The sequence below is a fragment of the Pristis pectinata genome, chromosome 7 (genome assembly GCF_009764475.1).
Source record: "Pristis pectinata isolate sPriPec2 chromosome 7, sPriPec2.1.pri, whole genome shotgun sequence".
Classification (NCBI taxonomy): Eukaryota; Metazoa; Chordata; class Chondrichthyes; order Rhinopristiformes; family Pristidae; genus Pristis; species Pristis pectinata.
The window spans coordinates 36406473-36424779 of NC_067411.1; the positions used below are offsets into that span (position 1 = coordinate 36406473).

An 18307-nucleotide genomic window follows, 5' to 3' on the forward strand; every position below is an offset into this window, starting at 1 on the left:
GGGGTTGAGGGGGATTGTTTGGAGTTGAGAGATAATCATTGGCCATTGAGTTTGGAGAGGCAATTGGCATTGGGGATTTATGATGGGTCAGACAGACAATTGTATAGAGGATCTGAGACTACTGGTATTGAGAAGAAGACAGGTAGGAGCAATTAGTGAGAAAATTATTTCAGGGAGACCTGTTTGGAAGATGATGAAGACTTCAAGTTAAGGCCAGCTTCAATGTGTAGGGCCCAAGACATTTGTTGGCTTTGAATGCACGTAACAAATTCTCATGTGTGACAATAAAACATATACTACGTGCCATTTGATGCCCATAACAAAATGTTTCTGTATGTGCACCCATCACACGGAGGTCTTAGAACAAAAATTGGAAGTACACCAGTAATGGGAATTTTAGTGATGGAATTTTTGATAGAATACTCTACAATGTAGAAACGTCTATGCCAATCCCTGCATGAAAAGTAATTCCTCATTATCAAATGTGGCAACTTAAACTTCCAACAATCGCAAGCTCCAAAAGACCTCACTTCTCTCTGTTTCCAGCAATACTGCCAGTGGCAGTTTGTTATAGTCATCATTCTTTTTTACCTTTCATGCATTGAGCATTAATTCAGGATACAATTAAGAAATTCAGGGATACAATTCCATTGCTCCCATTTAAATGTATTTAGATTCTGGGGACTGGGAAAGGAGTGGTTGTGGAGGGGAAGGCTGAGCAGGCAAATTGTATTTGGAATAACTTTTATTAAAGCAGAATGCAATTTACTGTATAAAGAACATGATGCCCCTTTTTATATTAAAGGCATGGTAAATATATTGTGCAATTTCATAATTATAGTCTTTTTTCTTTTGACTTAAAAGGTGACTAAAGCACTATAAATGTGTAACTGTGCTTTGCCATCATCTGCTTATTTGTTTTATTATATATTTAATACAATTATTTAATATTTTAAACTTAAAATTGTGATGTAATGCTCTATCATGTTCAAAAAAGGCATGAAAATGAAGAAGGTTATCTGTTAGCAATTAGGCATCTTATTTCCTGGCATATGACTATGAGTGCTATGGAACTTCATGGCAAAGGTAAGCAAAATTATGGGTCTCCGCCATAAAATTTGAGCCATGATATAATCCAGGTTAAGAAGATGAAAGAGACCGAAAATATACACTATTCCACTGAATATTATTCACCTGTCAACCACCTCTACTCCCATTGCTCCAGGCTCGAATCTCTTCCATGCTTTTAGAGGTAGAGCTTTGTTCTGGATTTCAGTCACCAGCCAATTTGTTGATCAGTAAATGGAAGAGAGGAACAGGTTTTATGTAGGATTTGATATCAGAAATGTTGGAAAGTACTAGCAGTTCACGCTTTGTTTATTGTGCTTTTAGTAAATTGCAACTTTACCACTGTTGTTGATGCACCTGCTGGGTACTTATTATATTTCACTCTGGTTTACAAAATAAGCTTGTATAATTAATGCCTTATCATTCCTTTTTTCATGTGGAGTTAAATATAACCTTGGGAACAAACCTGTTGCAGAAGAAAATATTTTGCTGTAAATACAAGGCAAGGTAGCATGCCCAGATCCCCAAAAATATCAGTGTCTACAAATTTCTACAGCTACTAAGCAAGCAATAAGCACAAATTTGACTGTGCTGAGTAGATTTACAAAAATAAAAGAAAAAAAATCTGCTGCCTCAAATTTAACCCCCCCAAAAGATAAAAGAAAGATAAATAACAGGTTTTCTGATAGAAATATTTAAGATCATTTCCTGTAGACTGATTAACAGGGTACCAGAGGCTAATTAGCTATCATTCCTGCAGACTCATAAGATATCGCAAAGGTTTTATGAAGATATTTTTCATTAGATTGTCTACAACACTGTGAACTTTCAATGGCTCATCTCAACTTATCAACACACCATAATTACACATATCACACATGTGGTCAGGCAGTCAAAGCTGAATTCCCAGAAGATCTTTCTCTCCTGTGTGCTTGTTTTGTTATTTTTTGTCGTGGACTTCTAAAATCATTTTGAAGTTCTCAGTTCAAACAGAGTTCTTCCATGTAAAATGTATTTTCAGAGATTTTCTAATTTGATTCAACTTGGGTTGATTTGAACTTATTGCCCACACTTGACTACAGCTTTCATATAGTAAGTTTGGGAAAAGAGCAATGGAAGAAAACAAAATTAAACAAAACCATATAATTATAATATTATTAGGACTGATAAGTTGTCATCTGGGGTGAGTAATGATATTTGAAATTTCAGAAGAAGGTTTCTGGGTATCCCAGAAAGAATTGTCAGCTACTGACCAACAAAGTGTTCCCTCGAACAATTATAGACATCTGGCAATAATTTAATTGCTCCACTTCAGTGAATATAATTTAATAATTGTGTTAGGGATGTCACTTTAAACTTCATTCAGATGCCGATTCTGCTCCAACAAGTGAAAGTGATGCAGTGCATTGAATAAGTGTGTAATAATGTCATACATATAAACACATGATCAAGCATAACATTGAATTAAAATCTTTTGTTTAAAGGAAAGGGTTTTTTGTTCCAAAACAAGCTATGACTTGAATGGTCAGAAATGAAGTCAGAATTATCAGTCAAATAGACATTCTGAGTTGTCCAGACAACAATCTGAAATGAAAGGAAAAATACACAGATTATTGTAGCTTAGAAGGAGGCCAGAAGAGCAATCCCATCTCCTCTCCTCTCCTCTTCTCCTTATTTCCCTGTGGTCCTGCAAGCTATAATTTCTCATCTCGCAAGCCTTTGATTCTTTTTGCCACTTGCCTAAACTAAGGGGTAATTACCAGCATATCTTTGGGACATGGGTGGAAACTAGAGCACCTGTCAGGTACTGACATGGTCACAGGGAGAACATGCAAACTCTGCACAGACAGCACCGGAGGGCAGGATTGAATCCAGGTCCCCATGCTGCTCATACAAACTTTAAGACCATATCTGACGGAGAATCCTACATACTCTCATAATAAGTCAAATCAGACAATAGTGTAACAACCATAATCAATCTAGGCTTAATCCATCAAGATCCAAGTGATAATTCTCACGGTCCTGAAAATCATCTGGCCTGTTCTCTCAAACAATGAAATCAAGTGATATCATAATTTTGGGAAGGCAAAATATAATGACATTTCCTCAGTACCATGCTCTCTTTCACCATTATTAATAGTTTTACCCTTCCAGAGGACTTGCTGACTTCACTCTATCATCTAATGCTTATATAAAATAGAAGTCACAGTGTAATAACTTGACATTTGACACAATTGATTCACCAAGGTAATGAATTCAAGGTTATGCATTCAGACATACCAAGTCCTTTCCCCAACCAACTAAACCTTCTCCTGCTCCCAACCCACTACACAGTTCCCACCGCATCACAACATATGCTTTTGAATGGGATCATCAGATACTAACTTGCATGTTGCTAATTAATTGCTGTTGATTGGAGTAAAGGTGCTCTTTGTTGTTTGGATGGACCTTGTGGCAAGTTTTTACTCTGATTGAAGGGAAGATTCGTGTCTTCAATTTAAGACTTTAGCAGAAAAATACTGCTCCCAGTAATGGATGCTTTGGCCACCATTGCTGCAGGAGTGCAGCACAATGGGAAGAATGAAGAGAGGGCACACATAGCAGAGAAACTTTGAGTCAAGTTGAGTTTATTGTCTTGTGCACAAGTACGGTGAGGTACAGGTACAACGAATAACTTAATTAGAGCAGCATCACAGGATCATAGGTTCAGACACCAGTTCCTGAATCTGATGGTGTGGGACTTCAGGCTTCTGTACCTCCTGCCTGACAGTAGCAGTGAGAAGACGGCATGACCTGGATGGCGGGAATCCTTGATGATAAATGCCACCTTCTTGAGGCAGCAACTCCTGTAGATGTTGTCAATAGGGGGGAGAGCTGTGTCCACCACCCCCTGCAAACTCTTGTGTTTCTGTGTGTTGGATTTGCTGTACCAGACCATGATGAAATCAGTCGGGATACTTTCAACAGTGCAATTGTGGAAGTTTATTAGAGTATTTGGTGACATGCCAAATCTCCATAAGCTTCCAAGAAAGTAGAGGCACTTGACGCAGAAGTTTCACTATCTCTCTCTAAGACACTGTAAAAATCATTGGTAATTCACACAGATGACAAAGGTGCTTTATTAAGTAATAGAAAAGATTATACTGTCAGGATAGCATTTCTTACTGTGGCTTTCTCCACAGAGGCAGACAGATTGCAGCTTTTGATACTAAACTTTGTTCCAACAGCAGAGAGAATAGTTGACTACATGATATAATCCTTAAGCAGTACAGCCTTAAAACAGCAATGATTGTTAACAACCAATATTCCCTGTGATACATCTGTTTCAGAGAGGACCTCAGCAGGAGGCTGTAACTGCCAAGGACCATCAGGGAGCAATTTTCCTCCATCTATCTCAGCGGGAAGTAATGCACAAGGAGAATTCCCTTTTTTAAGGAGGCTCTAACAGAAATATGCCATATGTCGCAGCCATAGAGCAGGGCCAGAATCATGTCTCCAGTGACTGTTAAAGTTACAGTGGTCATGAATTTTTTAACACTTTTGGCTCCCTCTGGGTTGGAGGAGAATATGCCACAAGCTGCATTAGGGATGTCACAGAGCATCTTCTGCACGGGAGCAGGATTCACCTCATTGTTCCTTAGCAGACAGCAAGTGCTATCATGGATTCACAAGGATTGCATGTCTAAGAATGGGTCAGGAGCAAAGTGCGTGCACACTGCTTTGAATGTGTAACTCCAGAGATGCATTGAAACAGGAATAGTTTCCACCCTCTAAACCTGTGGCTGGTGTGCGACCACAGACAGGAAAGAGTCACATGTTTGTTCCAGTCTGCTGGTTCCTCCATACATGGCCCACCATGCCAAATGAAGTGGTGGCTACTGGAGACAAAGAGCCTAACTCCAAGGCATAACCCACAGATAGGAGGCCAAAGTCATAGAGAGTCACAGAGAGATACAACATGGAAACAGGCCCTTTGGCTCACCGAGTCCACATCGACCATCAACCACCCATTTACACTAATCCTACATTAATCCTGTTTTTTATTCTCCCCATATTCTTATCAACTCCCCTCTCTAAATTATATCACTCACCCACACACTAGGGGCAAATTACAGCGGCCAATTAACCTGCAATCCTGCACGCCTTTGGGATGTGGGAGGAAACTGGAGCACCTGGAGAAAACCAATGTAGTCACAGAGAGAACATGCAAACTCCACACAGACATAAGACATAGGAGCAGAATTAGGCCATTCAGCCCATCGAGTCTGCTCCACCATTCGATCATGGCTGATTTATTAGACAGCGCCCGAGGCCAGGATTGAACCCAGATCACTGGTGCTGTGAGGCAGCAGCTCTATAAATGCGCCACTGTGTTTAAAAGAAAAGCCGTGCTACCACCTAGAGCTGGCCCTTGCATTATCCAACTTCTCTGGAGCAGACCTGCAGCACGTTGCAGGGCGAGCCTCAAAATTTGCCACAGTCCTCCGTCTACGGCACAACCTGAAGTGTAGGAGGCTGAGGGGTGAACTTGTTTATAAGATCATGAGGAGCATAGAGAAGTGAATAGCCACAGTCTGTTCCCCAGGGTAGGGAAGTCTAAAACTACAGGGCATAGGTTTAAAGGGAGAGGGGAAAGATTTAAAAGGGACACAAGGGACAACTTTTTCCACACAGATGGTGGTGAGTATATGGAATGAGCTGTTAGAGAAAGTAGTTGAGGCAGGTACAATAACAACATTTAAAAGACATTTAGACAGGTGCATGGATAGGAAAGGTTTAGAGTGATTATGGGCTAAACACAGGCAAATGGGACTAGCTCAGTTAGGCAACATGGTCAACATGGATGCGTTGGACAGAAGGGCCTGTTTTCATGCTATAGTGCTGTATGACTCTAAGTAATGACCCCAAGTAGCTCTGAGCCTACTGATCAGCGCCTCCTCACCATTAGTGGTAACAGCCTGGGCTGGCTAGCAGGCAAGCCACAGTAAAGGTATTGGCAAGAGCAGCAGTGGTGAGTTCATGAATGTGGTCATCCTGAGAGAGGACAAAAGCTTTGTGTTGTACAGAGACTCTGTTGTTCTTCTGGTAATCCATTGGAGGAGGTATTGCAGGAGTGCTGTAAGAGACCTGAAGCTTCCTTGAACATGATGGCAATGGTACGAGCATCCACTGCAGTACTCATAGGTTTGATGGCTTCCAATTGACCATATGCAGATCACACCTCATGCTTAACCTCCACATATCTGTGCAGAGAAAATAATTCATCTTATCAAATCAGGCTTTCTTGGGTTTATGACCCCAAATGAAATGATGTGGGAAATTTTCCAGTTCCATTGCTGAAGCAATCCACATTGTAATGTCTGGACTTCTCAACATAAGCACAAACGATATGAGCAGGCCAAACATCCAACAACAACTGTATTGGGAGTTCACTTAAACCTAGGAGCTTGTAATTACAAGCATTTAAAGGTAAGAGGGGTTATTAGGGAATTATTATAGTTTCAGCCTTTCCATTGTCAGGAAATGTTTCAAATATCTATTTTGAGCATCTCTCTACCTCACAGCCTGTATTATTCAGCTCTTCCATCCGCTTGTTCCAGTTCACTCCCACTCAGGCATATGCTCAACGGTAAGAGCATCACACACAGTCAAGATCTCATGACGCATCTTTTGAATGAGTGTCCTGGACCCAGCACTCTAACATTTTTATTCTTTTCTAGTCTTTGTACGCGTGAAAAAACAGTTTGTCAGTATTATTCTGATCTAAACTAGGCAACAGTCCAGAGCCGCCTGCATCCATCTCTCCAGCGTCAGACAGAGCCTCCTACACTCCACTTGATGCAGACAGTAAATTTACACAACCATTACTGGGTTTGACACGAATGAGGAGGAACAAGTGGTAGTTCCAGAAAAGGAACAGGCACCAGATGGGAATATTAGGCCAAAAGTTCACAGGCTTTCTGATTCACTCTCTCTTTGGCAAGACAAGTCTTACAGATTAGCCGGGGTTCCAGATGTACAAGGTCCTGGCCTTAAATGCATGTTAGAGCCTTCTCAGACTGCTCCAAGGATATGGACTCGATGAAAGGACATTACAGTCAAACAACCAGTCGAGGACTTCAGGTACCATTCTTTCTCTCTCTCTATAATAAGTCTTCTTTAAGGAAACAGTCTCTGCAGTTGGACTCCTAGAAACCACGCTAGTGGATAAAATTGCCAAAGGGTCTTGGTGATGGTGTGGTTTGCTGTGTACAGAGCTTGCATTGTTTCATCAGGAAGGGTTCTGGCAGTTTGCAGAGGTTTCCATGGGAAAGAATCACCTTGAATTAAGTTTCAGGAAGGTCGCCAGCAAGCTGGCGATGCTCATTGCCTACTGCAGCATCCTGCCCAATGTATCTATTAGGTGACACTGTCCTGAAGTCAGAATTGGAATCAGATTTATTACCACTGACATGTGTTGTGAAATTTGTTGTCTTGCGGCATCAGTACAGTGCAAGACATAAAAATTACTATAAGTTACAAAAATAAATAAATAGTGCAAAAAAGGAATAATGAAGTAGTGTTCATGGACCGTTCAGAAATCTGGCAGTGGAGGAGAAGAAGCTGTTCCTAAAATGTTGAGTGTGGGTCTTCAGGTTCTTGTACGCCCTGCCCATTGGAACCTCTGTAACAGGCGGTAATGCAACCAGTCAGAATGTACACCACAGTACACCACAGTCATTCAGCTTAGGACTGTCTAGGCTATGGAGGTGTCACTGAACCACGTGTGCATATGCGGGATGGTGCTATCTATGAGCATGGACCTGTGTTTTTAGGAAATTATGGGGCTGCCACATCAGTGAACTGGATCCTCTATCTCCATTGCCGGTGCTACAGACGAGATTATCCAAGTTTCCCAAAAGCTCTGTTTCCTGTGTGAGTGTGGGTCTAAGCCAGTGGTAACATCATGCCGACCCTCTAGTCCATTTACACTAATCCCATTGGCCCGCATTTGGACTGTATCCTTCCATGCTTTGCCTTTTCAAGTGCCTGCCCAAATGCCTCTTAAACATAGTGAATGTATCTGATTCCACCACCTCCTCTGGCAGTGGGTTCTCGACATCCACCACTCCGTCTGTAAAAAAAAACTCACCCCTCAGATCCCCTTTAAAACTCCTTCCTCTCACCTTAAACCTATGCCCTCTTGTTTTTGATACCCCTACCATGGGAAAAAGATTTTCCCCTATTTATGCCTGTCATAATCTTATATACTTCCATCAGGTCATCCTCTGGCTTAGCAAATGTACTGCACCAGTAGGTCCCAATGGGGCAACATAAACTGCCTCCACCTTCCCAGCTCCCCCCACCCCCCCCTCCCGCCACCCACCATCCAGCCCTGATTAAAACTGGTACAAGTTCAACTTTCCACATTCACATCATTGGGAGATATCAGATATAAAAGTAAAGGTAAATAGAGTTATTTTTTAATTTAAGTTACTTCCAATTTTTAAAATTTTGTTACTGTATGAATATGAGTCCCGATGTGGCATCCTACGCTTCTTGTGGAAACAAACTTGATTTCCCAGCTTGATATTAATGTTAGAGTGAGGGGTAGCCTGTTCCGTCAGGTTACAGATTGTGACGCTGTACCTTTCTGTTGCTGCAAATGGTCCAAAGTTCCTCAGATGCCCAGTTTGTTGCTGCCAGATCTGTTCTGCTTCATTCCCATTCAGCATGATTGCAGTGTTTTAAAATGTAAAAAAGAAGTTTCACTTCGAACAGTTCCCAACTGTGACTGATTGTGAATATCAAAGATATTCACAAACATTCACTGGTCCTGATAACAGTGACAGCTCTGACAGTCTGTGAGGGCTGGGGGAAGGAGGGGTTGGGAGCTCAATGATTGTGGCTGGCTTCCTGAGCTGAAACAGGCCCAAGGTTTGGAGCCAGGCTCCCAGGGGAAGACCGCACCCAGACTGCCCCCCGGCCCAACTGGAAACTGACAGAATATATGTTCTGGTGGGGCTGATGTGTGTTTGTGTGTGTGTTTGGTACAGGTAGCAGGCTGAGGACCCGAGTATGATGGTTGGTGAAAGAACAGTAGAAGAGCAGGTGAACATATTGGAGCCCCTACCTTGACGTATCTTGTTAGGTCATGATACTTCTTTCACCAGCGGTCAACGTTTTACTTGGTTGACACCTCGTCCATCATCTTTTGCACCCCTCTCTCCCAATCACTGGACCTCCTTGCACCAATGAAACTCTTTTAATAGGATCTCTCGGTTTCTGTCTTTGAACCTGGGTACAGCATCCCTGGCCTGTCTAACCTCTCGGCCACCTTCAGCCATACCACTTGCAGCAGAGTGGTGCGGCTTGGTGTTGACAATTCCTTTAAGGGCTGGAGCCCTTCATGTTAGCTACAAAACACAATGTCAGCAGCCGAACAAAATTGATTTGATTATCTTGTCACAAGCACTCCTTTGCTTAGTAGGAAGCATTGTTCAGTGAACATGCACTTGTATTGTTGCACTGGGATCAAGGTTGAAAACTGTTATCCTGATGGTGCAGCATCATAATACTTTAACACTCTTATAATGGAGCAATGAATTGAGGAGTTTAAAAAAAAACGCATGGAGTAGAATTTCCTCTTTGTTTGCCAGTAATAGGTGCACAAGACTGTGGTGCTGCTGGTTGAGAGCATATCCCCAAATTTGGCTTCAATAATGTGAGAAAGCCACTCCAAATGGCAGCCAATATTCCTGCATGTGTTTATCTCTGATGTCCAGACCAAATGGAAGTTGTACTGCGGAGATGCAAGAGACTACAGATGCTGGAAATCTGGAGCAACGATGGGATACCACGGATGCTGCCTGACCCCCTGAGTTCCTCCAGCTTTTTGTGTGTTGCTGGAAGTTGCACTGCATTTCATAATGCACCATAAAGTGGTCTTGTGTGGGGTCCAAAGCCTGTTTTGTGTCAGGTCTTTTGCAGCAATACTGCATCATACAGATTACGCTCACCAGGACAGATATATGAGCTATTTTGCAGGAGGCACTAATGTGGAAAGATATGCATAAGGCAGCAATTGCAATTTATATTTTAATATTCCAGAAAAAGGCCTAAGATCGGAGAAACTTTGCATGATCAAATTACCAACTCCACATGGATGCAGAACAGGAAATTACATCTCAGGAATTTGAGTCTCCCAGCATACCTGGTAACTTCCTGGATTTGCCCCAGAATCTCCTGAGAGTTTCCATGTATGCCAAGCTCAAATTCCTGAGATGCAATTTTGCCCCTGAATCTCCGGTAATTTACTGAAGTGACTGGGCCTCTAGTGGCTTGGGGTTGATCTTGAAGTCAAGTATAAAAAATGAGCTCTATCAATCAAAGTAGCAAGTGCTTAGGCCTTCTGAGAGCGGCTGCTATAAACATGTATTATTTAACTGCTCAGAGAACATGGCAGATGTAACTCTTTCTTCACTCAGCAAGCTTACAGTTTCAACATCCACAATATTGTATATGTGTTTGAGGCACTGGGGGCAAGGGGACAGAAAATGTATGAATCCATGTGTCCATGAGCACATTTTTTGGGAGTCTGAACCTTGTCTCGCCTACTCCCACTAAGGTTAGAACTGGCCATGCTCTCACTACCCTCTAAACATGAGGTTATCCAAATCTCCATGACCCACATCCTAACTCATGCAAAGACCTGTTCACGCATCAGTCTTGTGCTCATGGTGACTCAACGTCTTTGTTGAATTCTCATCCTTATTGTCAAAACCGTTCATTGTTTTATCTCTTCCTATCTCTGTGAATTCATCCAGCCCTATAAGCCTTCAAGTTCTCCATGCCCTTGCAATGCTGAATTCTCCATCATACTCAGATTAATTTATTTCACTGCCAGTATCTTCAGCTGCCAGGACCCTAAATCCTGGGACTTTATTATCCCCTAAATTTCCTTCTGCTTTCATGATGCTCTTTAACCCTTTTGGCCCAGCTTATGCTCAGCTACCCTCCTATCTGGTCCATTTCCAGTTTTTTGTTCATGCTTTTGTGAAGCAGCTTGAAGCATTTTGCTACATTAAATGCACATATAAAATGGAGTTGTAACTGCAGCTAATAATCTGAAGGATCCTAGGGTTAGCTAAAAGCAAACGTTCCTTGGTATGCCCGTGGTGTGGGCACCTGTCTGCCATGTTTAGATAAAGAACCTGCAAAACTGCCAGATTCCTAGATGGAAACAATCCGTCATTTACATTGGCCTACAGCCTCTGGAAAACTTTGGCCCAATGTGTCTATTAAGCTAGGATAAATCTGGGAATTGTTGAATTTAGGTTCTTTGTGCTGTTCGAAGAGTGGATTTAGTCAAAGGAAACATGTTAGCACATTTGATTCAAGATTTCTGATTACATCTTGCTGAGAGTTCCAGAAACTTCTCTGAGACTGTTGTTATATTCAGGCTTAGTACAGACATTTGTTTAGTTTTTAAGAAGTTAAACTTGGCAAATATCTTTTCATTTTCCATCTGGACCCTTGTGAATGGTTCTGCTAATATAATCACGGAGGATTGTCTTTCAAAGAGCAGAGGCGATGAGGGAAAATAATTCTGCTTATCAGGAATTTAAATTTTAACAGCAGGCTAAGGAAACATAAAAGGATTGAAATGCTCAATATATCAGGCAGCATCTGTAGTGAGAGATGCTTACATTGCATATGGCAAAAATTTCTTTCCTAGTATCACTTCAACTCTTGGATAGCTATGGCCCTCTGGATCTCTATTCCCCTCCACTTTCCTCTGACTCCAATGCTGTTTCCTTATGGCCTTCCCCTCTCACCCTAAGTGACAGCTGTTTTTCTCTCCCTATAGATGCTGTCCAGCTTGTTGAATATCTCCAGTGCTGTCTGCCTTGATTTCAGATTTCCAGCATCTGCAGCATTTTGCTTCAGCGATGAGGAAATTAGTATTGCTTTCTTTGGTGATTTTGCTGATGCTTTGAAGATTGTAAAGAGAACTGGTATTTGGAAACTGTTTAATGTTTTCAACTATCAAGGGACAAGTTAAAAATTAAGAGTAAAAATGGAAGGGAAATTGAACTTTTTCAGACTGGGAATAAACCGTGTATTAAATTACCATGACAGTATAGAGGAAAGGGCATTGCAAGTACTTCAAGGGACCATTGATTTGTTTCTGATAGGGGAGTACCAAATTGAATAGAGAAAGCTGGTCTTGTTGTAGCCCTTCTCCATTTTGACAGCTCTGTAGAATCGGCTGACACCTTCAATGGGAAACTTTACTCCAAGCCTTGAGTCACTTCTACCCTTTAATATATCCTATTGATTTTCTGATGGCAAAACACCATCTCTTCAGGTATCCTCTTGACTCAAGGGAAACCTGTTGCTCACTTCTAAAGTGCCCTGGCTAAGGTAAATAAATTCAAGCTAAGGCAGTTATGGAAGGGTACAGTCTGGTTTTGTTCCTTCCATCAGGCAGAAGATACAACAGCTTGAAAACACATACCAGCAGGCTCAAAGACACCTTCTATCCTGCTGTTATAAGACTCTTGAAAGGACCTCTTACACTAAAGGTGAACTCTTGATCTCTCAATCTACCTCATTGTGGTCCTTGCACCTTATTTGTCTACCTGCGCTGCACTATCTCTGTAGCAGTAACACAATATTCTGCAGTCTGTTATTGCCTTTCCCTTTGTACTACCATGATGTACTTATGCTTTAGAATGATCTGTTTGGATGGCATGCAAAACAATGCTTTTCACTGTATCTCGGTACATGTGACAATAATAAACCAATTACCAAATTAATCTCCCCAAAACTCTGGTCCAAAGAGGATGGTTCAAACTACTCAGTACAATGTCCTTAAAATCATCAAATGCAGTGTATTGCTCATGACATAGATAGCACAAAAGCCAGCAGGAATGAAACACTGTTGTTGCTGTCTATTAAGCCAATGATTCATCAACAAGAATGGAGTGTGAACATGAACAGAAAACATTCTTAATTAGAAAACTTAACTGGAAGAGAATTTTATTATAATACCAATCCATGCAAAAGTTAAAAACCCGTTCGAACTATCTCATGCTACTCTATCTAATGCCTTATTTCAATAGATATGGAAACATTGACATCATGATGAGGAAATGGATTCTGACATTATACAGCACAGCCTGAATATTTACTTGGTGCAGTGAAAATGAGGGTTTTACTCAGTACAAGAGCCTGGATTCCTATTGCCTGCAAGATAAGAGGCAATTAATGCACTTCTAGTTTCAAGACTTTATCTTGAATTTGTTGGATGAAGAGCTCGGAAACATCTGTGATTTTTCTACAAACAGAACTCCTCCGTACAGTACCTATTTCACAAATGTATCATTCTCTAGCCTTTTACCGTCTGGTGAAACTCACCCTCCTCCACACCCCTCTTAAAGGGACATCTTTACTTGGGAACTATAAATCTCTGTTTTTGTGGCTCCAAAATAACACTTTAAGTCTCTAGGTCTGCAGCCAGGTTGTTTGTGGAACTGCAAAGGGTAGTGTTATAAAATTAACTATTAAAAAACCCTTTCCTTAAAGAGAGAATCACAATGGTGCAGATAGCAGAGCCGTTACCTCACAGCTCCAGTGACTCGGGTTCAGTACTGACCTTGGCTGCTGTCTGTATGGAGTTTGCTCCTTCTCCCTGTGACCACCTGGGTTTCCTCTGTGTGCTCCCTCATCCTAAAAATGTGCGGGACGATAGGTTAATTGGTCACTGTATATTTCCCCAAGTGTGCAGGTGAGTGGTAGAATTGGTAAATTGGCAATTGGTTTATTATTGTCACATGTACCAAGGTACAGTGAAAAACTTTGTTTTGCATGCCATCCATATAGATCATTTCATCACATTCAGTACATTGAGGTAGCACAAGGGAAAAGCAATAACAGAATGCAGAACAAAGAATTACAGTTACAGAGAAAGAGCAGTGCAGGCAGACAATAAGGTACAAGGCCATGATGATGTAGGCTGTGAGGCCAAGAGTCCATCTTATCGTACAAAGAGAGCTGGGTCCCAAACCTGGGTGAGGAGGAGTTGATGGGAATGTGGGAGAAAAAAATGAGTTAGTGTAGGACTAATGTAAATGGGCTGGCATGGACTCGACAGGCTGAAGGGCCTGTTTCTATGCTGTATGACTCTAATACAGTTTTAAATGTTTGCATGGTGTAAGTTTCAATGATAATTATACTTTGTTGCTAATGCTATAATGACTACTAACTTGGGTCCATCACATCCATGGGTGCCAATTTACACAGACTTTAATTTGAGAATCACCAGCATACATCTATAACTAGTCCAAACAACTTAGCATAGTACAGAGTGCAGTGCAAGTGCCTGTCAAAATAGGGAGAATAGGATGCTGGTGATGACAGCCCTCCCACAACTGTGACTTGACAAATGCCTTGCAAACTTATAAAGGGATAGATAAGATAGAGGCAGGAAGGTTGCTTCCACTGGTAGGTGAGACTAGAACTAGGGGACATAGCCTCAAGATTCAGGGAAATAGATTTAGGATGGAGTTGTGGAGAAACTGCTTTTCCCAGAGAGTAGTGAGTCTGTGGAATTCTCTGCCCGGGGAAGCAGTAGAGGGTACCTCATTAAATATATTTAAGACACAGTTAGATAGATTTTTGCATAGTAGGGGAATTAAGGGCTATGGGGAAAAAGCAGGTAAGTGGAGCTGAGTCCACGGTCAGATCAGCCATGATCTTATTGAATGGCAGAGCAGGCTCGACGGGCCAGATGGCCTACTCCTGCTCCTGTTTCGTATGTTCTTAAAGTCAGTAGTGCTAACACAATTAACATTATCTTTTAGTCACACACAGGACATTTATTGTTTAGCATTGGGAAGAACCACCTTCTCCAACCTCACCACCCTACTCCCACCAATTGACTAGAACATTGGTACGTCTATATGAACTGTGCTGAGTGAAATATTTAATGGGAAGTGAGTCTGAGGGGTGACCTTATGGAGGTTTATAAAATCATGAGGGGCATAGATAGGTTGAATACTCACAGTCTTTTTTCCAGGGTAGGGGAGTCTAAAACTGGAGGCCATAGGTTTAAAGTGAGAGGGGAAAGATTTAAAGGGGACCTCAGGGGCAACTTTTTCACACAGAGGGTGGTGGGTATGCGGAATGAGCTGCCAGAGGAAGTGGTAGGGATGGGTACAATTACAACATTTAAAAGAGATTTGGACAGGTACGTGGATAGGAAAGGTTAGAGGGATATGGGCCAAATGCGAACAAATGGGACAAGCTCAGGTAGGCAACTTGGTCAGCGTGCACCAGTTGGCCTGTTTTCATGCTGTATAACTCTATGACTCTGTCCCCAAGACTCAAGGGAATCCTGGTTGTGTGAGAAATGGCAATTTTTAGTGGCAGTCCCACTGGACCTCTGTGTTCCCCTGGAAGGGGTCGAAAGGGTCCAAAAGCCTCGCTTGAGCTGAAGACTCCTATCAGAGTCTTCAAGAGCACTGGTCATAAGATCACTCTACTGTGTCCAGCTGGAAAAGCTCTCCAAAGATTTCATCATGCCAATGTACAATCTACTGCAGGTTGTTCTCAATGGCTTGAATCTCTCTGCCTCAGGGACTTCTCAGGGACCTGTAGAGAACTCCAGTCACGTCTCCCAGTTTTCCGCCTCCCATTACTATGGGGAAGTGATAAAGCTCTCAGGGGGAAGGGACTTTATCCTCTAGGCTGCTAAGCTGATGGATATATGGTCTCCAGTTGTAGTCTAACTGTGTGTTGCCTGTCTTACAAGAGAGAGAAAAATGTGTTGGAAAGTCTTTAGCAAGGTGCTTGCCACGTTTCAATAGTTGGGAATGTGTGTAGTTTCAGAAGTGGGAGTGTGGAATCGGGATAGTGTGTGAGAGCTTGGCAGGCCATTCAAAGTTAGGGAGGTGGATAGATATTGAATTACGTTTATGGCAGGAACCAATGTGTGTGGTTCACAATGACAATTTTGAACATAAGAACATTAGACCAACGCACACCTACAACTACCATCAATAAGACTGGGCTTGATCTTTTACCTCAGTACCCCTGCACCATACCCCATGATTCCCTTAATATCTAAAAACCTACTGATCTCTGTTTGGAATATATTCAACAACTGAACCCTCACATATCTCTTGGGTAGAGAAATCCAAAGGCCCACTACCCTCTGAATAAAGAAATGTCATCTCATATCTGCCCTGAATTGTTGACCCCTTACTTTGAGACAGTGACTCTTGATTTTAGAAACCCAGGAGTGTAAAACATCACCCGCACATTTACTCCATCAAGCATTATGAGGATTAAGTTTATTTTCAGATCTCCTCACAATCTCCTATCTACATTCTAGAGAATATACTTCCAGTCCACTAAATCTCTGCTCCCATTTGAACCCTGCCATGCCAGGAATCAATCTGGTGGACTGTTGCTACACTCCCTCTATCACAAGGTAGGCAGACAAGATCTGGACCCAGTATTTGAGATATGGGATTTGTTGATGTGACTTGATCACAGATAAGGTAATAAAACATTTTCTGACACTGTGTTCAGGCCCTGGGTACTCCCCTTCTGGCATCGGCCCTGGTAATCATCTCCTGTCACTGTTGTTAGATCTGGATTTCCTGAAGGCAGAGAAACTCTTTCCTTCTCAAACTTCATTGACTAAGATGTCCAACATTGAGGTGTCCAAACTCTGACCTGTTTGGATGTCACTTACAGCAAACTTCCCAGAGCCTTGAAATAACTCCCAGCAGTAACTGGAGACAATGATCTGCTCTCCTTTAAGAATGGTAATCAAAACTTCAGTCACCGCCAGTAAACTTTACCAGATGCTAATTAGTCCTGAAATTCCACTCACTGAATGAATATGTAATAAACAACGTTCCTGACAATGGCTGGATTCTTCCACTGTGATGATGAGATGGAGAATATATCTTAGGTGTGACCTCCACTGTTTCCAGTGCTTGTTTTCCAACATGATATCAATTTCTTCCCCTATTTATTTAATAGATACAGAGTAATCACTGAAGAGCCACTTCTAACAATGATATCACCTGGCCCTTACTTGTTTGAGATATCGATCAGCTTGTGCAATTTGCTGAACTTTCTGTTTTATTTCCTTACTAAGGTGCTTAGCCATATTTTTTCCAATGTTGCCATGGCTCTTTATTCAACTTTAGCACTTCCCTTTTGTTCATTTATTCCCTCTGTGTGTTATCTCTCTCTTTAGTCTGTCTGGACTGATGGGTCTGCAGCCAAGAGGGCAGATGGACTGTCAGCTGCCATTCAGTCAACAGCAGCCCCTATGAAGGGCCAAGAGAAGCTGGTAAGGATTATGCAACTGTGACTTTATCCCTTCCAATTTTCATTGCAGCTTCTCTCTTCAGTATGACTCAGCTTATCACTCCACATCATGGGTGTGCAAAAGTACAATATTTCCCAACTATGTGTATTGACTGCAAATCTGTGACTGGATGTGGTTTGACAATGTTCCATACTAAATACATGCTTTTTAATGTATTACATTAGGAATGTTCAAATTTTCTCCTGAATCTACTAAGACTTGCTTTACTATTACATTTAAAGGTTTTGTCTTTAAATTATTTTCTCATTTAGCAAATGGAAGGCAGCAGACAAGTGATATCATTTCATCAAAAGCTAATTTTTAGAAGCATTAGATATTTTTAAAAAATGAATTAGATGGCACAAGATTTTGATTAAGCATTTGCCACAATGCAATATTTCCCTGATGCCCAAGCTGGCAAAATTATTGCTGAATTTTCACAGCTAGTTGTTGTGCCCACAAATACTCTGGAGGTGAGATAACCATGTGAATTGAAGCAGAAAGTCTGAATTCAGCACTGGATATCTAGAAGATATTTTACTTTATCTCCCTATTAAAGGTACATCTGTAATAACACATGACAGGCTGCAATTTCTGGACAAGTGAGATTGTTCACTCCAACATAAAATGACCGACCAAGCACTGAGAAATCAGATGGAGACCTGTATCACTTGATCATCAAACACAGTATTATCTTCCAGATTGCCTTTTACACCTCTAAAATTCATGCATATTTCCATGAAGAAGGTTCATTTAGTGTTGAAGTAGATGGAAATTGGATTTAAATGCTCTGTATATGTTTACTAAGTTTTCTTGTAGGAAGTGCACAGTGCATTCTTCTTATCTGTATAAAATGGGGAGTTAAGC

General features: G+C 41.5%; 1 protein-coding gene across 2 annotated transcripts in view; it reads right to left on the reverse strand.

Annotated features, from left to right (window-relative positions):
- LOC127572484 (multiple PDZ domain protein) overlaps positions 1-18307 on the reverse strand; it is a 295812-nt gene that overhangs the window by 240221 nt on the left and 37284 nt on the right. Inside the window, exon 1 of one of the 2 annotated variants that reach the window (XM_052019820.1) lies at positions 13709-13771. The exons of the other annotated variant lie outside the window; for it this stretch is intronic. The gene's annotated coding sequence lies outside the window, so the exon portion shown is untranslated. Of the gene's footprint in view, positions 1-13708; positions 13772-18307 lie in introns of those variants that run through there. 2 annotated transcript variants of the gene reach the window in all.